Source organism: Eubalaena glacialis, chromosome 14 (assembly GCF_028564815.1).
Source record: "Eubalaena glacialis isolate mEubGla1 chromosome 14, mEubGla1.1.hap2.+ XY, whole genome shotgun sequence".
Lineage (NCBI taxonomy): Eukaryota > Metazoa > Chordata > Mammalia > Artiodactyla > Balaenidae > Eubalaena > Eubalaena glacialis.
Window position 1 is genome coordinate 83,037,442 of NC_083729.1, and position 24,032 is coordinate 83,061,473.

General features: G+C 49.1%; 1 long non-coding RNA gene across 4 annotated transcripts in view; it reads left to right on the forward strand.

Annotated features, from left to right (window-relative positions):
- The first annotated feature begins 1,714 nt into the window (after window positions 1-1,714).
- LOC133105130 (uncharacterized) overlaps window positions 1,715-24,032 on the forward strand; it is a 151,791-nt gene continuing 129,473 nt past the window's right edge. For all 4 annotated transcript variants that reach the window (XR_009703807.1, XR_009703806.1, XR_009703805.1 and 1 more), the window contains exon 1: window positions 1,715-1,872. This is a non-coding gene — a long non-coding RNA (uncharacterized LOC133105130). The remainder of the gene's footprint in view (window positions 1,873-24,032) is intronic.

Here is a 24,032-nt window from a genome sequence, read left to right on the forward strand (position 1 = left end):
AGGGCACTTCCGGCAGGAGGGAGTGGCCACCCCTTGGAACCTACCTTTCCCAACTATTTCAAATTTCTTTAATTCATTCCTGGTGTTTTTTTTTCAATTAATAATTTTTCAGTTCCCCCAGGGATTAATGAGTTGACCTAATACAAGTCTTCATAAGTAGAGGCTGGCTTTCTACATTTAGCACAAAAATAACAATTCATAATCCCTGCTTCAATAGCCCTCACAGCCTCCTGGCATCAATGCCTGCTTCTCGTGGGGCTGCTAGAGCCTCATGTCCTAAGATGTGTCCCTTTAGGACAGGCTGCACATGAGCCCGCCGCACCCACCCCCATTCCCACTCTCCCCCAAAAGAAAACACACTGCAACGAACTGCACCACATAGCTGTTCTGAAATTCCGGAAAACCAACAGGCTTTCCACTCTCCTGGAAAAAAATCAAAAACCAAAACACTGCCAGAAACACGAATATTTGGCCAGTTGACTAATATACTGCAACTTTCACAGGGACCTCAAAGCGCTTGGTGTTGTCTGATAGAAAATGCCCCGATTGTCCTGTTGAAAGAACTGGGATCTAGAGTAATGAACAAGTATTATTTCCCTAAAATGAATCCAGCTGTAAACGGAGAATGGGTTTCCTGACCCCTCCCGGGTGCACACAGATGCCGCTTGCCTGGGTCTTCTGTCCTCTTCCAGAACATCATTTCCTCATTTGCTCTCTAGGTTTTAGGGGTATCAGAGTGTGGCCTGCATAGTGACAGGTACTAAGTTAGCAAGGGTGAAGGGCACCGGTGTTCACCCGTGGTCTTTCATGGGTCACCCTCCAGAAGCCAGGGTGGGCCTGATGCAACCATCGCCACACTTCTTGGCTGCTGACAGGCTGTTCAGCATCACACGGATTCTGCTCTTCCGTTGCCTCTCATAATTTAAAAATGTGGGAAGCTGTGGAAGGCTGCCCCACCCCCGGGATCATTCCAAAGAAAACTGGGAGGCAGAGGCTAGTCTCAGTTCTTGCATAGAAACATTCATCAACGGTTTTTAAGATTTCCAGGGTTCTACTTTCATTTCGTTCCTTGGGACTCGAATATTCAAATCTGGCATAGTCTTGAAGCCTGAAAGATGGATTGAAGAGATTTTGTATATCACTTGATCCTAAAAACAGGGCACACAACCTCTTAATAAATAGCTTTGAAGAGATCGTGATTTTAGAGCCCGTGATTTATTACTCTATCAGAGGAAGACGTGCAGGAGAAAACGTGCACTGAAATAAGCATGACTAGGGCAAACTAACCTCCTGGAAGAAGAAGATGATACCTCATTCCTCTCTGCCCCTGAAATGCCCTGAAAAGAGCAGTTTAGTGCAGGAGTTTTGCAATCCGTTACAAAATTTCAGTGTCTATTGGAGGTTCAAATGCATAGGAAGTTCATGCATTTTCTTTTTCAGCTGTTCCCAGATCTCCTAAATAAAGCATTTCCCTAGTGTAGGCTCCCAGGGCTACATGTAGGGCAGTGGCTGGGTCTGCTTGCTGGGGTCAGGAAGGCTGTTCTTCCAGGAAGGGCTGCAAGGACCCTGGGAACGGACCAGCCCAGCTCACAAGTATGAAGAGAATGTCGGGAGAGGAAGTGGTGGCTGTGAGTCAGCATGAGTCATCTCGTTCCAATGAGAATGAAGATTGAGGTGTGCGCCTTTTTTTTTTTTTTTTTTTGAGTCTCAATCGTGTGGACATCATTGGGAATGGAGGGAAATAACTGACTGTATGGTCGTTGCTTTTCAAGTTTCAAACTGACATTCCAGGCGGGCTGTGCCTGAGCCAGCATCTGCTTTCAGATCTTCACAGCCTGGTCCTGGGAAGGTGGAGCCCTCAGCTTCTCCCTGGTGAGTAGGTTTCTGTCACTTTCATGTTCATTTCTGCAGTTTGCCTCAGAGTCTCAGCTCTAGGAAAGCTGAGGGGTCTTGGAGTGGATACTGTGTTTTCGTTGAGACATTGAAGATCTTTGACTTTAGAAAGGTGGCTCCCCTGCCCTCATCCCTGTAGCTACTGTCTGTGAGCCTGATTGTTTGGAGTTTCTTAGCGGTTCATTGTGAGAATGCTCATCCTGTATTACCGAGGAGACAGTGATGCTTTGCTGGTTTAAAAGAAGCTGTTTGAGACTCCTCTGTGGAGTCGAAGGGAAGTTCAGAGGTGGAGGTGGGTGACTGCTAACTAACCCAGGGGTGCTGAGGCCGGGCTGGCTTCCGCTTCTCAGAGGTGGAGGAAAGACAGCTTCTGAGCAATTTCTGGCCGCGTGGTCTGAGCTGCCCACTTTTAGTGCAAGAAATACAATAAAGAGGCAGAATTTTGGCTTTTCTCTCTAAGAGCATGAGAAAGATTCCAGGAGCTTATTCGGTGTCTTTTGCCTTTCCTTAACACTGAAAGGCACAAACAATAGTAAAGTCAGAAAGAAAATTATGCCGCGGACTGGGGGGCAGGGGGTGAGGAAGGGGGAACTGAGTGGTTTTGAGAACTGACTTGACCTTGGTATGTGTTTCTCAAGCTGTTAACATTCTGATAAAGCTTAGCTTTACTGTCAAGTAAAATACAGGAAACATTTTTTTTTTTTCAAATGTCGTCTGGTTACTGTAAATGAAACGGTTAAAATGTCATAAATACCTTATGATAAACATTTTTCAAATTTGCTTAAAAATCTGCACATGAGTAAGCAGGGTATGACAGAGCTTTTTCAGTACAGTCATTTGAGTGTGTGGGCTTCCTGGGTTAATAATGAGTCAGCACCTGATTTCTAAAATTGGAGCAGCTGAGAGAACATTCGATTTGCCCCCCAGCACAGTGTGGTGGCTGGCGGGCCCCCTCTAAGAGGATTCGGCTGTTTGGTCTTCCGTTAAAACCAACTTTGATGCCTCCCCTGTTTTGGTGACGCCTCCAGCTTCGGTCCCAGCTCTGCCATGTGTGGCTGGAAGGCCCCTTTGCTGAGGGGTCCCTGTGCCGGACCATCTCCTTTGGCTGATGTTGATGGTTTTTAGGTTATGCCATGACCGGATTGGTTGAGTATACGGTTGGTTCAATTAAAGATCCAGAGTTTATGAAAGGCTGGGGTGGCCCAGGGCTGAAGCTGTCCTGGCTGAGGGACCCGGTGGGAGAGGCGGTCACCGTGTGAGCTTCAAAGCCCAAGTTCTGCAGGTGACACGTGGCGTGGGAAGACTGTCAGCTTAAAATCTGAGAGCGGGATTCCGAGGAAGAAAACCTCCTTCCAATTTTATTCTTCTTATCTATAAAATGAGAAAACTATTAAGAAAATTTTTTAAAAATTAATGATTGGGTTGCAGGCTAGCAGCTCAAGGGCCCAAGGCAGGCCTGTTTGAATCCATTTCCCCCCCCCTCTAAGTTCTGCTGACCTGCCTGGGATTGGTTTCTTGTGTTCCGATGACTGTTGGTGGGGATCCCATATTCTTTGGGTCACAGGCCCTGATGAACCCTCATGTCGCAAGGCTCTGATAGCCTTGGGCTTCCAGACCGTGCGTGACACCACCCGTTTCAGGGGCCGCCTGGGAGGACTCAGAGAACCAGCGTCTGCCAAGTGCGTAGAAGAGGGTCTGGACTCAGAAGGGACCCCCTCAATGTTAGCTCTGCTAGCTTCTCTTCTTACCTGTACCCTAAAGGTACCTGGGCTCCCCGAGTTAGTGCCTTGACTTTTTCAAGCAAGATCCTGCGATTCCAGTGGGATCAGTGTTGTTCCAAGGCTGAGTCACAGGCATACAAGTGTCAGCTTGGGGCCTCAGCCAGGCAGAGACCAGGGGTTTCCAAGGTGGGAGACCTGCCCAGTGTCTCTTTCTTGGTGAGTAATCTTCATAAGCGCTCAGAGAAATGCCGTCTTCATGGAGAGAAGAGCCCGTAAAAGGAGAAATGCCTTGGGAGGTGCCTCTGTGTTCCACGTCTGCCTGCACTTTCTCCTGTCCTCGTTTCAGAGACCACACCAGCTATCAAACTTGTGTTTATCACTGTCTGTAAAATCCTCCCGGATAAACACTGTTGGGAAGTGGCTTTGAAGTGGCTGATTTTATCCTAGACATTGATTCTGTCATGTAGAAGTCAGGCAGTTGTATGGATGCTAGAGGTCCACTGGTCTCTTACCCATGAGACATAAGCCTGTGATGAACTTCTGTTATCATTTCTGTAATCAGGAGAAAGAGTCATTTAAAATGGTCAGAAATAAGGCCATGGCTAGGTCTGAAAAGACAGCATTTATTAACGTGATTTGCTGCTTTGTCATGTTTTTCTAACTACCCAAAGATGCTGATTCTAAGTGTGGATGCAGGCAGGGAGTAAAGAGGGAAACATTCGAGGATAGAAGCTGAGCAGACGTTTTAAAAGGACATCTACATCCAAAGCAAGCAAACAAACAAACAAATGCTGAGAGTTTGATGACATTTGGAAGTTGCCCGGTGCCCTATGGTCGTGGCATCCTCAGCCTGGGGACTGGCTATGGCTTGCTGGCCTGGTTCCCCACTCTCCACTCCTAGTCAACACCCCGACCTGGGCTCTCATTACCTCCTGCCACGAGGTTTCCATGGTACCCGATAGGGGTGTGTGTGTGTGTGTGTGTGTGTGTGTGTGTGTGTGTGTGTCCCCCGCTGTTTGGCAGTTTGGGCAAGTTCCTTAATTTCTTGGTGTCCTACCTTCATCATCGTGAAATGGGAATATAATAATATAATATAAATGGGACCCACCCTCGAGGGTCCTTGTAAAGATCAGTGATAATTGGCACACAAGTTACAAGGAGATTCAACAGCCATTAAGTACACATTCAGTGATTTAGAGATATACCCACACACCTTTCCATCTCTCCCTGGGCCCTGAACCCTGTGAATCCAGAAGGAATTGGCTCTCATGCCCACGAAGTAAGATCCTGTCTGTGTCATGAATTACATGGCATGTTCTGTATTTGCAGGACATTTATTGATTAGGTGAATGGGAAGTGCTTCTTGGTTCTCTCCAGGAATACCTGGGGTTCTAGATGTCACGACCATCATCATGACCATCATCGTCATCATCCTTATCCTTCACATCATCACAGTGAGAACAGCTCCCATTTCATTCAGCTCCAAACATATGGTAGTAACTTTCTGTATATTACCTTTAACCCCCTCCTCCCAACATACACACATACCCACCCTGGAAGGTAGAAAGGATGGCCAGTTACTCAACTCACTGGAGGTCCAGGATTCCCAGGCAGGTGTATCAGGCAGAGCAGTTGCTTCAAGGAGTGCATTGGTGATGGGAGAGCCCCTTACCCCCATCAGGAGAGGAGAGTCAGGAAAAGCAGGGGACCAGGAGGGTTCTGTGCATCATCCAGCAGACTGAGGTCACAAGCCAGAAAATATAGGACCACTGAATTCAGACCTGCCCCCGGGGTGGAAGCAGCTGGATTCTGTACTCATGCTTCCTGTCTTAAAGCCAGCTACAGTCAACTTCTGGTTATTTGAAAATCATCATAGTATATGGAGCTGACTCATATTGAAAATATTAAGTAAGATACACTTAAAACTAAAACCCGGGGGAACATAACAGGACCTTTCCTTGTTGATTCTGGAGGTATTCAAGATCATGCAGTGACTCAAAAGCCAAATCTTTACACTCATTCTGCAGGGGTCCAAGAGAAGTGTGTCCTTTTGCTCTGTCTGCCCTCTCCGGAATGGCCCCATCAAAGTAAGGCACCAAGTGCATTGTCTGTCTCCTTTCTGAGCTTAGGCTTTGCATCCCGGGCACTGGCTCCAGCGTGTACGTCAGTCTTAAATGGCACCACTTTGTGGGGAGATTTTCCCTGCAGCTGCCACTTGTGCCATAATCCAGAGGACCCTCTGCCCAGCGCCATGGGTGGGGCCGTGCTGTGGGGCAGGGTTTGGGCTCCTACCAGACTCGGGAGGGTTCTGGTTAGACCACAGAGCTCAGGCAGGGAGAAGCCAACAACAGATCAGAAGGAAGTCGAGGCCACAGGAAGGAGGGGTGGGTGGGATACTTGGCTGTTCTCAGAGGATTACTTTGATTAAAAAAAAACCAAAAAACTGGTTTTATTGCATCTTGTATAATTGGAAAAGCTAACAGTGATGGCCAGGCTTATCCATTACAGTTTTCTTGCTTATCTTTTGCTTTCAGGATTGATTATCCGGCAAGTAAAGACTTCTGCTACAGGGGCTTTTAGCCCTTCTAGCCACCCTGTCTTTCAAAAACGTATCATACTTAAAACATTGGAATTTTTAATGATGGCAGCAATGTATCATTTTAACTATTCTCACTGGACAAATCATTTATAGAGTGTGAGAGGGATGCATGGGTTTCTATCAGTTCAGCTAGATATAAAGGGGTATAAAGGGAAATTACAAAATAACAGTGCCTCCAGCAAGTGTTAGATTTACTTTCTCTCAGGTAGAAAAAGACAAAGCAAGCTGTCTGTCCAGGGTGAAGGTCAAAGGGCAGTCAGTTCATTCATCTCTCTTCTCTGCCATCCTTAGCATTGACTTCCTTCCTCAAAATTGTCTTATGGTTTTATGAAGGCTGCTAGAGCTCCAGCCATCACCTCTGCATTCCACCCAGGAGGAAGGAAGGAGGTGGGGGCAAAAGCCTAAGAATCTTAGATGTCAAGCTCCTTTAAAGAACCTTCCTAGAATCCCCAACTAACCCTTTCTGCCTAAGTCTTTCACTGGCCCCCTCTCTGTAGAGGATCCTAGGAAATGTTGTTTTTTAACTGGGCACATTGCTGCCCCTGACAACAGGGGTTGTTGACAACACAGGAAGCAGAGGAGAAAGGATATGAGAGGGGCAAAAAGCAGACATGAAATAACCACGTTGCTCTCACTGGAAGTATCAGGAGGGGGGTACAAAGAGACTGTGGCTTCAAGGGCTTTGAACACCTGGAGGAGACATTCAAAGGGACAGAAATCACTTGTTTGATTTTTTTGTTATATCTAAGTAGGATTTCTTTTCATTCATGCATTTAGCAAATATTTCTCATTTATCCAATAAAATAATGATAATTCGAGCACTGCTTTGTTTATGGAGTGTTTACTTGGTACCAGGCACGGTTCTGGATGCTTTGTACCTACGACCTCACTTAGTCCTTACATAACTGTGTGCAGATTCTATCAATTATCGTCCCCATCACCCAGGTGAGGAACTTGGGGCACAGGAGGGTGTAAGGAGATGAGTAAGGTCACACTGTTAGTAAGTAGAGGAGCTTGGCTTTGAACCCAACCGTCCGGTTCTTGGACCCAGAGATGTGAACCGGCAGACAAGGTCTCTGCTATTTATATCTTTCTGGCGAAATAGACATAAATAAGTTCAATAAGGTCAGGCCGCCATGGGTGCCCCAGGAGACCGGCCCAGGGAAGTGGGGAGCCCTCACCTCTGACAGCACCTCCTGCCTGGGGAAGACGCATTATAGAATCGGGTCTAAGCTGAGCATTCTTCCCCCCCACCTCCCCACTAGGGGACACACCAGGAATCTCAGCTATGTCTGGGCTCATGACTCGCCCCTTTCCTCACAGCCAGCTCTCCCAGAGAACTCGGCCTCCTGAGTCAGGACCACGCCCTTCCAGTCCTGAGGGTGCAGCAAGGAAACTGCCCAGACCTGGCTTCAAAGGCTGGGCAGGGTTCCAGCGAAGAGCAGAATGGCTGAAGTAGAAGAGGTTGGGCTTCAAGGGGCTGCAGTTTATTCACATCACTCAATCTGATCAAAGGCCAGAGAAGGGGAAACTGTCACATTCTCCGCTCCACACAACTGCCCGTTATCTAGTGACACAATCAGGGCCAGGAGGATGCATGAGGACAGGATGGATTTGGGGGAGGGGGAGTGTTTGCTGTTACCCCACCTTGGACCTAAGGCCCCTCCTGTGCTTTGCTTGCTCTGCACCATCCCAGGGCCTTCCTCCTCCAGCTCCTGTACAGATGGGGTGGCCAGTGGAAGACATAGTCTGCAGTGGGGTAGCTGGGGATTTTAGGAAAGCTCCTTAAAGGACCTTGACATCTAAGAGGCTTAACCTTTCCCCTCAGGTCCCTCCTTCCTCCTGTGTGGAATGCAGAGGTGATGGCTGGAAATCCAGCAGCCTCCTTGAAACCATAAGACAATTTGGAGGAAGGAAGCCAGTGCTAAGACTGGCCGAGCCAGCAGATGGAGCAGGTTTGGGAGGCCAGGAGCTTTACCTGGAGATGTGACTCTTTTTGGAGTGGGTTTACCTGCATGATGCAGAGAGAGGTGGGAGAAATCACTGGTGAAGAGAGTCAATCTGTGGGTCAACTAGGAGGGTCCATAGGGTTGTCAGGGTCCCTTCTGTGTGCAGCTGCATTTCATATCACTGGTATAACAGGCAAAGGCTCAGGGCTGCAGAGCGACTTCCATGGCCCTCAGGTGCTTTTGCCTTCATGGGCCCTTCCTGATGAAAAAAAGTGTCATGACTGTCTTGGTACAAAGATGCATGTCATCCAGACTGGATTTATTCTTATATATTCAATTTCATTATACTCAGGTTTTTCTTCTGATGTGAAAATAAACTAAAACATTTTATTTTGAGAGTATTATGGGCCCAAGGCCTTGTCCCCTGTGTGCCCAGTGCAGAGGAAGGCCCTGGGAGGGCCTCGTCGTGGAGAATGGAGGGTGGTCCCGGTGGGGGAGGATGGCTTCTGGACTGTGGGTGGTCCCCCGGACTATGGGTGGCCCTCTAGACTGTGGGTGGTCCTTTGGACTATGCGTGGCCCTGGCAGTGCCTCTGAGGATGGCAGGCGGGTCTGGCCTATTGTGTATAGCTGGTGAGCCTCAAGTCAGCTTTGGAAATGACAATGTGGGTTTTCAGATAAGGATTCTCAGAGCAGAGTCATCTACCCTGTGTCCACTTTACTTCCCCATTCCTCATTCTCCCTGTAATTGCTCCGCTTATTCAAAGGGTTTGTTCAGGGGGTAAGGGTTTCAGTCTCCAATGCTAAGGCATCAAAACTGGAACACTCCTTTATTCTCCAAATCTCTAAATTACATTAAATCTGTTCCAAGCTTACCCTGCCCCTACTTTACCCCCTCAACCTGCCTGTTGGGGAATTCAGATTCTTTCATGATTGGGGATCCCTGTTGGTCCTGGTATCATTAAACAATCCTGGGGTTACCCGCTTCCAGAAAACCGGGGCTGGAGGCGGGGGGAGTCCACTGAGGCGGTCGCCAGCACTGCTGCTTCAACGCTGAAGACTTGAAGCAGTCAAGGTGAGGCCCCAGAGCTACTCAGGGTCCTACTCCAGCCGAATGGGGGCCCGCATGACCCGGGGCTCTGTCGCCTGACCACAGAGCCCTGCCTGGAGGTGCGCCACTGCTCCTGGGGTCTTGGCGTGAGCTCCCAGCCTCCGTAGCTGCCCTCGGCTGTGTCCGGTGGGAGCGCCTTCTGCATGCCTGTGCTGCCCGCTGCCTGCTGCTGGACCTCTTCTAAGCTGGGCCTCCGTCTTGGCCTGAGGGGCAGAAAGAGACGTGATAACAGAGGGGAAGAAACAGAAGACGCTCGGGGAACCCATGGGAGTCACATGGTGTCCTCTGTGGCTTCCCAAACCTCCAGAGCAAGCCGTCCAATGAGTGACTGCAGCCACATGTGGCTAGTGTGACTGGGTACTGAATTTAAATGTTTACTTCATTTCAGTTAATTTAAATGTAAGGGTACATAGCCACATGTGGCTAGTGGTTACCCTATTGGACGGCACAGATCTAGAGCTTGTTTTCCTAATCCGGGCAGCTTTGAGAGTCGGGCTGTCACCCTGAGGAAGGATGTGGCACTGGGGTGAAAGTTCAGAATTGGGCACCGCGTGCGCTGAGGTCCCCCGGAGGGTGGGTGTCCCTCCCAGGTGGAGGACCCTTCAGCTAGGAGCTGTGGGCCAGGCAGATGGGGGTCCAGGGCCTCTGCCACCAGTGGCCGTGAGCCTCGATGTCCCCATCTCAGGGGGATAAAACCCCAAGTGACTCTCAGGGCCTCGAGGGCCCCAGCTGAGGGGCCTGTCCAGGAGGAAACCAGGGCTGGGTGCCTGACACCTGAAGCATTTCTGCCAGTGGGGTTGATGGCTTTTTCGAGGTGCGGGGGCCTCAAGTGAGGAGCACACAGCCTGACCGTCTGTGCTTGTGGTATTTGATGGTGAACTTTCCTGTTTGGAGATAGGCATCCTTAGTTTTGTTTGCGTGAAGCCATCCCAGGGACTGAGCTCAGGTGTGGTTCCTGTCACTGGCCTCCTACACATCCCCCAAGTGTGTCTTTTGACTCTTTTTGACTTTTTAAGAAGAGAAGCATTAAACTGTGTTCAGCCATCATTGACAAGAAACACGCAAGCGGGGGGGAGATGATCTGCCCCGGGGGGAAGATGGCAAGCCTCGGCCCCCGGCCTTGCAGCTCTCAGCACAGCACACGTTCTCTCGGGCGCAGATGATGACCTTGCACACGTGTGGGATCGTGGGCTGAGACGCACTGCCATCCCTCCCCTGAGGCACCCCCCCAAATTCCAAGATTTCGCTCCTGGCGGCTCCCCCACGCCCAGTGCCATTTGCTCTCGGTTCGTGGACCGTCTGTCGGTGGGGAGGCTGTGGGGCACTATGATGAAGCAGCCGCTGGAGCTGAACCCCCACTCAGTCCACTGCTCACTGCCTGGCAAGTCATCTGTGCCTCCTGACCTCAGTTTCCTAATTTGTGAAATGGGAACAGGAGCAATGAGCACAGAGGATTGTTTCGAGGATGAAAGGAGTTCCTTCATGAAAAATTCTTAGAAAAGTGCCACACAGAGTAAGTGTTCTATAGTATTAGCTTGGAATGGATGCCTTTTTGCCATTTACCTGTTTTAATTTTCCCTTTTTTTTTTTGTTAATCAAGGCATAGATGATTCATATGGCATTTACTCCTGACCTTTCTTTGGGCCCCAGATCTCCACCCCAGCAGTGGTCCATCCACTCCAACCTCGGCATCCGAGGAATTCCACAGGCTTTTTTTCCAGGCTCAGGGACAGCATGAGCTGTGGAGCCCTACACCACTGGGGGAAAGAGATTCAATAGTCCATCCTTTCCTTTTTTTTTAATTTTTATTTTATACTGGAGTATAGTTGATTAACAATGTTGTGTTAGTTTCAGGTATACAGTAAAGTGATTCAGTTATACATATACATGTATCTATTCTTTTTCAAATTCTTTTCCCATTTAGGTCATTACAGAATATTGAGCAGAGTTCCCTGTGCTATACAGTAGGTCCTTGTTTGTTATCTGCGGGGTTGGCCATAAAGTTCGTTTGGGTTTTCCGTAAGATGTTACAGAAAGACCCGAATGAACTTTTTGGCCAACCCAATATTTTAAATACAGTAGTGTGTACATGTCAGCATCCTTTTATGCACTCATTATTCAACAAATGTTTCTTAGGACCTATGGAGGCAGGGGATGAGCAAATGTGATTGTGAGGAGGGCTGCCAGAGGAGGGGGCCCAGCAGTGCTGGGCGAGGGTGTCTCCCACATAAGGGGTGGCCTCTGGTGGTCCCTCTGATGAGAAGATATTTGAGCGGAGATCTGAGAGGAGTAGGTGTGTGTGTGTGTGTGTGTTGCTTGCTTCTCCTGTGCAGATCTGGCAGCTAGAGTGGAGCCCTGGCTCCCCCTCACCAGCTCTGTGGCCAGGAGCCAGTCACTGAGCGTCTCTGGTCCTCGTACAGCATGAGCCAGGGGACCCACAATGGCAGGTGCTCAATAGCCCAACTTGGAGTCATCATCATCACGAAGACATGCTTCATTTGCCACTGGGAGTTCCCTGGGTTCGAAGGGCACTCCCACCACCCTCATAGCCCCTCTGTGTGAGCCCCATGAGGCAGGGATCCCCAATCCCCAGGCCTCGGACCAGTAGTGGTCCACGGCGTGTTAGGAACCGGGCCGCACAGTAGGAGGTGAGTGGCGGGCGAGCAGGAGAAACTTCATCTGCCGCTCCCCATCGCTCCCCATTGCTCGCATTACTGCCTGAACCATCCCGCCCCCCTCGACTCCATCCCTGGAAAAATTGTCTTCCACGAAACTGGTCCCTGGTGCCAAAAAGGTTGGGGACCGCTGCATAAGACGGGGACGCCTTATGGCATAAGGGGTCATCTGATCTATACTTAAACCCCTTCTCTCCTTCCAGACACAGCTTAATCCAATGCCTCTTTTCTGGTATTTGCACATTTTGGACCTAGCTCTGCCCCTGAAGCCATTCCATCATAGCCATGATCATAATTACAGTCATAATTCAACACGTTCATTGAGCAATTATTCTGTCTCCCAAACTGTTGAATTATAACATGAGCCCCAGCTTCTTCCATGCCAGAGCCCTTCCAAATGCATGGACATCACCACTTGTATTCAAGCTCTTCCTTCTTCCTGTGGTTCCTGAAAGATGCAGCAACTGTGACCCCGTGCTGCCCTCCTTGGCACGACTGCAGCTCTCTGATGTCCCTCTTCACATGAGCACCATACCCTCCCTTGTAAGGGATACTAGGCTGAGGTTTGGGGCCAACACGCCCATCTGTTGGACCCGCAAGCAGCTGCCATCCCTGCCTCTGTGTGGGGACATGTTTAAAGCCACATCTCTCTCATTTTGCATTTGAGGTGCTGACTTATTTTTGATTTTTTTAAATGGAAGTAAAATTTTACATTCTCCTTAGTTTGATCTTCTAGATTTGGCCCGTATATTCTCTAATTAAAATGTAAAGCTTCACATCATCTGCCAGTTGGAGAGGTATCCCTTTTATATCTTTACCGGAAGATCTTTTGAATCAGTGTAGACCAGGAGCAGAGATCTGTGGCACTCCACTAGCGATTGTCTTCAAGGTTGCCAGCATTTAACATTCTGGGGCACCTCACCGAATACAAACAGCTTACCTTGCTGTACAGGTTTCAATCATGTGGGTGAAAGGACGAGGAACATACAGTCAGATGTGTGATGTGATCCCATAGACTGGTGGGGCAGGCAGTAATAATTTAGACACTCAGCCAGACTTCTGATGGGTAGCCATCCTCCTTCTCTCCCGTTCTATTCTTTCTTTCCCTCATCCTCCAGCATGGGGAGCTTTTGGCAAGGCTGGCTAACTCTTGGGCAGCTGTTTATTAGATACGAGCAGTAAGTTACCTTAAACTTTCAGAACATTTGAATGCTCATTTGTCAAATGATTGCTGTTTTAGTTGTTTTACATAGTCACATCCTCAGAGTTTGTGGGTTGGATGCATTTGATTCGCTTCAGATTTGCCTTTCAAGCTGGAGCGACTGAGCCCAGCCTGACAGACGGGTGGCTGTCTGTGAATGGTCCCTTTGAAGTCCCCAGAAGTGCCAGCTCAGGGTTAAGATCTGTAGAGGGAGAGGTGAGACGCAGAATGAGTGCAGACTGCCACCCAGCAGCACAAGAGGTGACTGCAAACCACGAGCTTCCCCGGGAGAAAGTGAGTCTCCCAGGCTCTGTCTGCTGGTCCAAAGCGGGCATTACCTGCTCTGTGTTCACCAGCTGAGTCCATCACCGGGGGACACTTGGATGGAACAGGAATGGTCACTCGAGAAGGGATTCTATTTTCCAAGAGCACATCCAGATGAAAGCCTTTTAGGATCATTCAAGTACATTATTTCCGAGAAGACAACTCTTTTGTAATCCCTTCTGGGGCACCTCGTCCCTGGCCGTGGGGAGTCTCGCAGGTGCTCTGAGGTTGGTGAGTGATGGGGCGCACCCTCCGGCCACGGGCACCCAGAGGGCAGCACCTGGAAAGGGGTGCTCAGGGGGCACTGTTTAGCTGGTGTGTCTCAGCATCTCTTGAGATGACCATACGGATTGTCTCTTTTAATCTGCAAATGTGGTGAATAGGCAATAAGGCTTCCAGCTTTAATTTGTTTGAAGAAGGTTCAGAAATAAAACTGTATAAAAAGCTGTCCAGTGGAAAGCATGTTGCTCCCACGGTCTCCCATCTGGTTCCCACTGACCTCCCCCACTCAACACCCTATTCTTAGTGTCTTACGTATCCATCCAGACTTTATGCAAATATAAGCACGTAGTTGAATGAGTCTTTTTCTTTTCTTTCCTATTTTCCATAAAAACTATCACAGTCGTTTTTGACTGTGAAACCACTTTTGTGTGTGGAGAGGATCGGCTTATGGGCTCTGAGCTCAGCAGCCCTGTGTTTGGGGCTGGCAAATCTCAGGGTTCTAGCGGGGCTGGCTGAACGTCCCCTTCTTCTCTGTACTGGGGGTGAGGCCCTGAGCTTGCCCAGGTGTCCAGGGGACAGGCAGGCAGGCCCTCGCACTCCGGGAAGGCACGTGTGGGCTCCGGTCCCCAGCGAACCCCCAGGGAGCCAGAGGGGTGAGTTGCCAGGATCAGGCAGTTCTAAGACACGTTCCCAGGGGTTGTGTCTCCATTCCCCAAGGTGACAACCTGGAAACCGGCCGAGGACCAGGAAAGAGAGCAGTGACTCTGATGCCCTGTGCTTCATGAGGGTCCCAGACCCCTAGAGTCACCTTGACACCAAACTGTATTCACAAAACAGGCAGATCCGGAAACGGGGATTGCAGGTTCAAAAGAATTAATCTCAGAATTCTTCTGAGCAAACCTCCCCCCTAGTGAAAGTCAGTGCTCCTGTGGTGGGAGACGGTGCCCCAAGCAGTCACGGCTGGCTTTCTATGAGCACCTGCTCTGGGCCAGTGTCTCACACGCTGTCACTCACCGAATCCCCCTAAATGATGGTCCCCATTCCTCAGAGGGGAAGCAGCGCCTGAGTCACTATGCTGACTCAGGCACTGCTTCCCCTCTGAGGGGCTGCTTTTTTTTTTTTTTAACAGATTCAATGTAAAGTGGAATGAAAGGAGCTTATTGTTTTTATTTTTAATTTATTATTTATTATTTATTATTTTATTTTTGGCTGCATTGGGTCTTTGTTGCTGCGCTCGGGCTTTTTCTAGTTGCAGCGAGTGGAGGCTGCTCTATCTTGCGGTGCGTGGGCTTCTCATTGTCACACAGCTGACAAGTGGGGTAGCCGGAGTCCCAGGCCAGCCCGTCACCCAAGGCCACAGCCATGCCAGCTTCTCAGTGGACAGCTGTCCTCATGGCAGCCCCCGGGCCTGTGGGACTAGCTGATTTTACCCTCAGAGTACCCAGGGGCTTAGGAGACAGAAGGCAACTCAGTGGCCCAGGGTGGGTGACAGCTTTGCCGAGAGAGGATGGCCCGGCCCTTCTGTCCATCCTTGTTTCTTTCAGGCGCCAGGCTGGCCCGGAAGCCTCCTCAGAGGCCCTTCCTGCCGAGGACCATTTAAATCAGCAGCAGGATTTTGAGCTGGATGGAATTCCACGCTTTTTAATACTTTTAATTTGACTCCTTCTCAGCACAGAATTGACTCTGACGGAAGAGAAAGCAAATGACAGGTGTTTATTAAGAAGGGGACTTATTTTCGGGGGAACGAGTTTGGGGGAAGAGTTGGGCAGAGTCAATGACAACGAAAGTGAGTAGGAGTCCGACTTTGTGAGTCACCATTGAGGGCCTCTGGGTGTGTCATGGGTTGGGTTGTATCTCCCCCAAGTTCACATGTTGACGTCCCACCCCTCCAGTAACTCAGAAGGAGACCTTATTTGGAAATAGTATCACATGTAGTGAGGTAAGATGAGGTCATCCTGGAGTACGGTGGGCCCCTAGTCCACGATGGCTGGTGTCCTTACAGGAAGGGGACTTTTGGGACACCCACATGGAGAGGATGCTGTGTGAGAGTGGCCAGGAACTACCATGAGTGAGGAGGGAGGCTCGGGACAGATTCTCCCCTGGAGCCTTCAGAGGGAGCGTGGCCCTGCGACACCTTGATCGCCGACTTCTAGCCCTCAGATGTGTGAGATAATACGTTTCCGTGGTTTGAGCCCCCCAGTCATTTTGTGGTGGCAGCTCTATGAAATGAATACGATACAGTGCACATCCTTAAAGGTCCTGAAGGAGGCGCCTCTGAGCAGGTCTCCATCCGCGTCCAGCCCAGCGTGGATTAACCCTCAAGAAGCGTCTGCCCAGAAGTGGATGAGTGGATGATGGACGCAGGCAATCAGGTTTTATTTAAGCAAATAAGATGTTCTCACTTTGTTTTCACTTTTCCTGAACTGCCGAAAGGCAAAGGCTCAAAAATGGGATTTGGTCTTCACATTTGCTTAAAGAAAAAGTTAAAAAGGAAAGAAAAGGAAAACGTGCTTCATCTTTGTAAGTGATGGGATTGATGCTCCGTCCAGTAGGTAGACTACGGCGCGTGACCCCATAGGGGGCTGTTTGGGGCTGTCACCCCCAAGGGCCCGTGACTGAGCCATGGGCTCCATGTGAGCAGAGAACCTCACACGAGAACCTCCCCGACAATCGGAACTTTCACCCGCAATGTCGTTTTCCGGCTCCTTTCCCTTCTGCCCACGTTCACATGCATCACTCCAAATTCACAGAACGAGGGCAGGGGCTCCCTAGTGCCTGGGAAGTCACATTTTCTGAGGGGATTTTTTGCCGCATTTCCTAGTTATTGAGCACGGGTGTCTGTGAGTCTAACATAAACATGGGTTTGACAAGCAGTTCAGAAAAACAGGAACCATCAATTCATGAGAACTTAAAGAAAAAAATAGTTTAAAGAACCGAGAAGTTGCCACATTATAGTGAAAGAATGTCAGGTTTGGGAAATGACAAAAGTGAGCAGTTTTCACCTCGAAAACCTGGTGGAATCAGTTACACAAGCTGTAACCACACACAAACATGGGCATTTCTTATCATATAAGAGCATTTACAGTCAAGAAGCTTCTTTCAGAGTATTTCATGGAAAGTTATTTTAGCAGCAAGGCGAGCCTTCAGCAATGAGTAGTTGTCAAGTGAAACCCTGACTTCAAAGCCAGGAGACAGAGGAGCCCAGACTCAGAACAGAAGGCCACTGGCAGGGTGGGTGCCCACGTACACAGCCCCCGTCTCGGGCATCATGTGCTGGCCGGGATGCCCTTGTGGCTGGGCAGGGGATGCACCTACCGCCGGGGTCCCCTGCTTGCCACCATTTGCTACAAGTGCCAGCTTTTACATTTTTCAATAATTCTTTTATTGTAAAATTGAGGGCATGATTTGAAGCAAAGCAAAAACTGCTTATAAAAAATACTACGGGGCTTCCCTGGTGGCGCAGTGGTTGAGAATCTGCCTGCCAATGCAGGGGACACGGGTTTGAGCCCTGGTCTGGGAAGATCCCACATGCCGCGGAGCAGCTGGGCCCATGAGCCACAATTACTGAGCCTTTGCGTCTGGAGCCTGTGCTCCGCAACAAGAGAGGCCGCGATAGTGAGAGGCCCGCGCACCACGATGAAGAGTGGCCCCTGCTTGCCGCAACTAGAGAAAGCCCTCGCACAGAAACGAAGACCCAACACAGCCATAAATAAAATAAATAAATAAATAAAAATTAAAAAAAAAAAATCTTCAACAAACAAAAGCCCAGGACCAGATGGCTTCACAGGCGAATTCTATAAAAATAAATAAATAAATAAATAAATAAATAAATAAATAAAATACTACGTCTGTGGGATGTAAATGGCTTATTACCTTAAGGTACTATCTGAAGAAAATACAAATGCACCAGGTGAAGGTGGCCTGAAGGTAGGGGTGCTGTGTGACTGTCCCAGGACGGAAAAGGGGTTCTGCTGGGACCCCGTGGCAGCACCCAGACCGCTGTCCTGACCCCAGGCGCAGGCTTTAGAAATTAAGACTGGGAAAGAAGTGATGCTCACCCATATTCCTATTGCTAGAGCTTTCTGCTGTTCCCGTTCACACATATTTGCTTCCAGTCTTTTCCCTCTGTACTTATTTAGTAATTGCATATGTAATCTATATAACATAATTAATCTTCTTTAACATTTAGACTAGTACACTTTAAGGAACACCCTTTGCCTCATTTTTGTGGTCAGCTTACCTTGCAGTCGTGCACAACTGGTCTCTCTTCAGGGGACTCTCTATTCAGGGATGTCTTTAAATTTTGCCCTCCCTGCTGAAGAGTTTTATGGCATAAATCTGATAAAATTGTAGCTATACATCAAAAAATGTAAAGGATTAAACCCAACCTCCAGAAATATTGATTTTTAAAAACAAATGTATAAACTAGCAGATTGTTCTGGGGAGAGGTGGTTTAAAGGAGAGGTCTGTGGCTTACTAATTATTCTTTTAAAAATTGCCTACTCATATTCTTTGCCCCCTGTTTCCCCTTCTTCCCTCCCTCCCTCCTTCCCTCCACTTTCTTTCTTCCTTTCTTTCTTTCTTTCTTTCTTTCTTTCTTTCTTTCTTTCTTTCTTTCTTTCTTTCTTTCTTTCTTTCTTTCTTCCTTTCTTCCTTCCTTCCTTCCTTCCTTCCTTCCTTCCTTTCTTTCTTTCTTTCTTTCTTTCTTTCTTTCTTTCTTTCTTTCTTTCTTTCTTTCTTTCTTTCTTTCTTTCTTTCTCTCTCTCTCTCTCTCTCTCTCCCTTCCTTCCTTCCTTTTCTTAATTTCTCCCCTTTCTTTCCTCCCTCCCTTGTTTTCTTCCTTCCCTCCTATTTTTGTTGTTATTCTGTAAGAGCTCTTCAAATATTCTGTATTTTAAATCTTTGATATATATCCTGCAAGTATTTTTTCCCAGTCTGTTGCTTGACATTTTACTTTGTTTCTTGTGTCTTATTTCTTTTACAGAAATATTTAATTTTTATGGTAGTCCAAGCTGTTATTATGTTCCTGACCTCCAGGTTTTAGCTTGCCTAGAAGGTCTGCTCCCACCTCTAGATTACAAAAATATTCTCACATATTTTTTTCCTTCAGGTGATTTGTAATTTTATTTTCGAGATTTAAAATGCCAAGTGGATGGAGATTTATATTTGTTTATGATTTGAAGTGTTGGGGGGTTGTCAAACTTGTCTCTAAATGGCCAGCAATTTCTCCCAGCACCATTTACTAAGCAGTTCACTTTTTCCTGCTGAAAATATATTTTAAGTTTATATATTTTAGGTTGGGGGTGTTGGAAGGGGGTGACATAGGTGATTTTGGTTGGAATGCGGGATTGAGGACTTTGACACAACCCCTCTGCTTTTCAAACATCCTGTGACTTCAGGGCTGAGGGATGCTCAGCGCTTTTAGAGAATGTGAAACAGAAACAGGAAGGGGTCGGGGCAGATAAATGGGGACATATGAACGGTGAACTCAGTTGGAGGACAGAACAGCTACAGCAGAGGGGAGAAGATGTCAGGAGAGGGCTAAGGGGAAGCTTGGAGTAAACGGGTCCAGCGGGCGGCCAGCTCATGGAACACAGATGCTCAGGTGGACACAGGCCAGGCCGGGCCAGTTCCCAGGACACTCATGGGCGCTGGGAGAATCAGGGTCGGATGGATATCTGCATATTGAGAAACTTTGACCTGAACCTGGAAAAGTAGACGGGCTACCCAGGTAGAAAAGAAGCCTGATTTTTCTGGGACCAAAAATAAACAGATCAATGACGATCAGGTATGGACACAATCACAAGATCAGGTATGGACACAATCTATACGAAAGAGCCGACCCCACCAGGTGGAGGTGGAGTTGAACCAGACGATTAGAGGGGCCGTCAGGTCTGCTAAGGGGTCGAGTGGATGGAAATATGGGGAGGGCACCCAGAGGGCCGGCCTGAGAGCCCCCTTTCAAAGAAGTCTTCCTGGGAGGCTGTGATGTCTGTCTTACCGCTGTGAAGACTTAGGGTGAGACCATTAAATCCCCAGGGTCCATGGCAGAGATCGGCTGAGCCAACCACGTGATTGTGTGACCTGTGCATCACACAGGTCCCCGTGTTCACAAGGTCGGTGCCTGATTTAATGCTCTGCTGTCACCATCTTGAAATTCTTAATAGTGTTTGAACAAGGGACCGTGCCTGTTCCCTGGGCCCCATGTGTTCTGAATCTGGGCCTGGACGTAGGTAACGGGTCCCAGCCGCTGTCCTGGGAGCCCAGCTGTCGCTTGCAGCCCTGCACGCCCCGTTCCAGGGAGCCCCCGATGGAAGGAAGGCAGGGCCTGCGGCAGGCGAAATGGACTTGTCCATGGTGACTTGGCCTCTCCACGGCTGCTTTATGTAACAGCAGGTCCTGATTTATGAAACGTGGCTTGAAAGCAGCTTACAGAAATGAAGGGGAAGGGGGTGAGGAGAGAATTTGCGGAGAAATTCTGCCCCCGTGAAAGAACCTCCAGCCACATGACTCCCTGCACTTGGGCTGTGTTCTCTCTGCTGGAAGAGCCCACAGAGAAAGGAGGCTGCCAGCAGGAGGCCCAGGCGCTCTGTTAAATGGATGGCTCAGCCGTGCTCTTCTAAACAGGTTCCCTTCCAGAACTAAGAGTCCAGGGGCCCGAGGGACTATATCTCTGTCCTGAAAAGGCACACTCCAGGGGGTGGAGCTGTTGGACCACGTTTCCAATTGACCCACCCATTCCTGGGGCGCCCTCAAGATTGAGAGAATCGTGCTTTCTGTTCATGATTCTCTCAGCACCCACGGTCCTGCCACTTTGTGGACCTCCTTGTGCAGAAGGCACCACGTGGCCTCAGCATCCAGCACTGAGAGAGCCCCAGAGGGATAGTTCTGGACACTACCTGGACATTAGGCTCAGGCACCCCTACTTGGGGACAAACTTGCTCTCAAGTTATAAAGAAAGCACCAGGGGGCCTGATGCCACCCCAGGTTCCTGCCCCAATTCTCCTAAATCCATGGCTCCCAGGTGAGTTCTCCTGGATTTCACGGATCAGGTTGTGACCACAGAGCGCCCACTGAGGTCAGCCCGCTGCAGGGTCCCTGGAATCTGGTAGCTCAACAACACGATGGTGAAACACCCAGAACATCCGGCTGCAGTTGCCCCCCTAGGAAGCAGAGGCTTCAAAACAACTTCTTCTCTGCTGTTTCCATGTTCAGGCCACCTGTGGGTCAAGTCGTTCATAAGGTGGCCATGGAGGTGAGGGTGTAGACCACAGTAAAGGCTATGCTCCCCCAAAAGCCTACAAGCGAGGATAGAGTGGGAAAATCCAAGTTGATCCAAGAGATTTTTTTTTTTTACTGCAGGACTTCTCAGAGCCTTTGGCCATGCTTTGTAAATATCCAAAATAGCATAAAATAGGCAGTAGATGGTAGATGGTGGGGAAACCCTCCTCTCTTTTATTTTTTGGACAATTTTATGGAACCAGAGTTCCAGTGAATGCAATTTGGGATAACACATTTCAATATTATAGAAGATTAAAAGGAATATATTAGTATGGGCTGAAAGAGAGGTGACATTTGGATTGAAATTAAAAAATGGGAAAAGAACCCCATATGGGAGGAGTGGTGTGGTCAGAGGCAGAGCCCAGTGGCACGTGGTGCCTGCAGGGCTGGCCGGGGTGGGAGGAGGAGCCTGGGCGCTTTGTTAGAGCCTCAGTTGCCAGGTCACCGCGCTGGGCCTTTCACCTGCAGGCAGCGTGTGTGTGCCCATGCGCGCGCGCACTACTTAAAGGTTGTGAGTAGAGAACAGGATGATGGAGCTTTAGAAAAGTGACTTTCTGGGAAGAACTGAAGACCCACTGGAGACTCAGAGCCTACTTAGAAGGCACTCAGCACGGAAACTTGCCGTGCATGGCCAGGAAGGACTGACCTGGACCGTGGTGGGGCCACAGATGGATACACGAGGGCCGCGATTAAGACAGAAGTGGCAGCAGGGAGAACTGGCTGAGTTGTGAAACTCCAGGCCGCCCATGTCACCCTTGACATTTGAGAACTCAGAGCAGATGGTAACACCTGGGCCCGCCTGTACACGTGGGTCAGGCGGGTGACTGCGACCATGTGAGGGGTGGGCATGGGGTGGAAGTAGTTCCTCTCGCCCAAGCATCAGGAAGACTGCAGAGGGATTCCCCCTCTTTCTCTCGTGTGCATTGGCTGAGTGGCACCAATAACAAATGGCAACACCTGTGTGCCAGGTGCACATCGTGGCAGCATGCCCCGCCGGCCACCATGGCGTGGCCAGCTCCTTTGGCCAGTTGTCTATGTGGAAACTGTGTGGTGACGAGGAGAAGCTGGAGGCCTAGGCAGGCCCTTCCAGTGATGGATGGCTGAGCACTGCTGGTCAGTAACTGCAGTCCCAGACATGCATTTCTTAAGGCATATTCCAGTTGGATGTGGCTCTTTTAAAGCAGAGGACTTTCTTGCTATTTGGAACCTCCAAAATCCGCTGCTCACGGAGCTGCCTTGTCCTGGAATCTCACAAATTTGCACGTTGAAGTTCTTAATAAAGGACTAATTAGATGATTCAGACAAGCCCTGTGGTTTGGAAGTCACAGGTTCTGGGGCTGAGTGTCCATGCAGGAGACAGAGGTTGAGGAACAGTATCTCCTAAACCCAGGTTTTATGTTTGGATCACAGGCAGCACTTCCAGACCGTCTCCCAAAGAAATTCACCAGTCTCTGTTCTCTGTCCATTCCCATCTTCTGGCCCCATCCCGGGCACACATTTTTGTGTGGGCACATTTCTGTGTGAACATGCTCTGATGTGCCCTCATATGCAGACACTGGGACCATGACATTTTAATCCCTCCTCCATCAAGGCATATAACCAGGACAGACTGATGGAAGGTTTTTAGTACTTAGAAGGGCAGACACGATCATCGTCTTACGTTACAAAGAACACCAAAATATACTATGGGAAATATTTCTGGTGGCAATGAGGAAGTACTGAGATTTGAATGAAGTGAAAACCCACAGATATTTTATTAAGCACCATAGGTTCTGATGAGGACGCAACCATCAATCAGAAAGGAATTCTGGTGGAAATGACTTACAGTGAGGGGTATACGCCTAAGCTGAAGGGGGCTCTGGGACACAGGAACTGGAGGTCAGCGGGGAGAATGACTTACGCTGAGACCACGGTGCCTGTGAAGGAGGCGGCATCTGGACGAGGCCTTGAGAGGCACTTGGACTCGCATGTGCAGCGGTGATGACAGAAGGCTGTCCAGGTGTGGGGGGCAGTAGGTGCGGGAGCGCGGAGGTGGGCGAGTCCAGACTGTGCCTGAAATGAGTGTCGGGTGTCATGTGGCTGGTGAAGGAGTGAACAGAGGTAGCGGCGGAACTCAGCAGGAAGGGAAAAGTGTGTCCTGATCAGACCTGCTGTGACATAAATCTGCAGATGAGCGTGGCCCCTCACCCCAGAGCCCTCAGGACACGCACTCTGCCACGGGTGACGTTGCTCAAACCAGGGCTGAAATCCCCTCCGGGGGGACTCCTCTCAGAGCCCTGGAGAGCCACAGTGGAAAGAGCCAGCCAGGCCAGCACGCCTCTCACTTCACCTGGCAGTTTCTAAACTCTGTCCCATGGAATTTGTCACTCTGTTAGGCATCCAGAAAAAGCACGGTGGCCCCCAAAGCTTCTTCCAGAAGAAGAGCTTGAAAATGGAAACGTAAGCAGCCAAAACTGTGACTTCCAAACCACAGGGTTTGTTTGAATTACCTACTTAGTCCTTACGAACAACCTCCACGTGCAAACCTGTGAGATTCCGGGACAGGCGTTTCAGTGAGCAATGGATTTTGCTGGTTCCGAATAGCAAGAAAATGCCCTGGCTTTAAAGAACTAGATCCCTTTGGGATATTCTTTATTGATAACTTGTAGCTTTAAAGAACCAGATCCCTTTGGGATATTCTTTATTGATAACATGTCATAGCAGGAATATGACTCCAAACTACGTAGCTGGGGTCTTTCTTTTGGGGATGCTGGGGTCTTTCTTTGGGGGATGCTGGGCACTTTTTTCCTACCATCATGGACTTGTCACAGTGCTCAACGTGGATTCAATTGCTTCTCTCCACAGCTATCTCTCACTAACTCCAAGGGGCGTGTGTGTATCTGTATGATTCCGTGTTGTCGATGTGGCAGTCTTGGCTCTATACCATAGTCCTTATTATTTAGGATTCCACTGAGAGGATAATACTAAGTTTTGTGAAATCGAAGTTCATAAATTGGCTGAGCCCATGTGGGTTGAGGGTCCTCTGAGCTCTTGCAGGCTGGCACGGCCTCAGCTGTG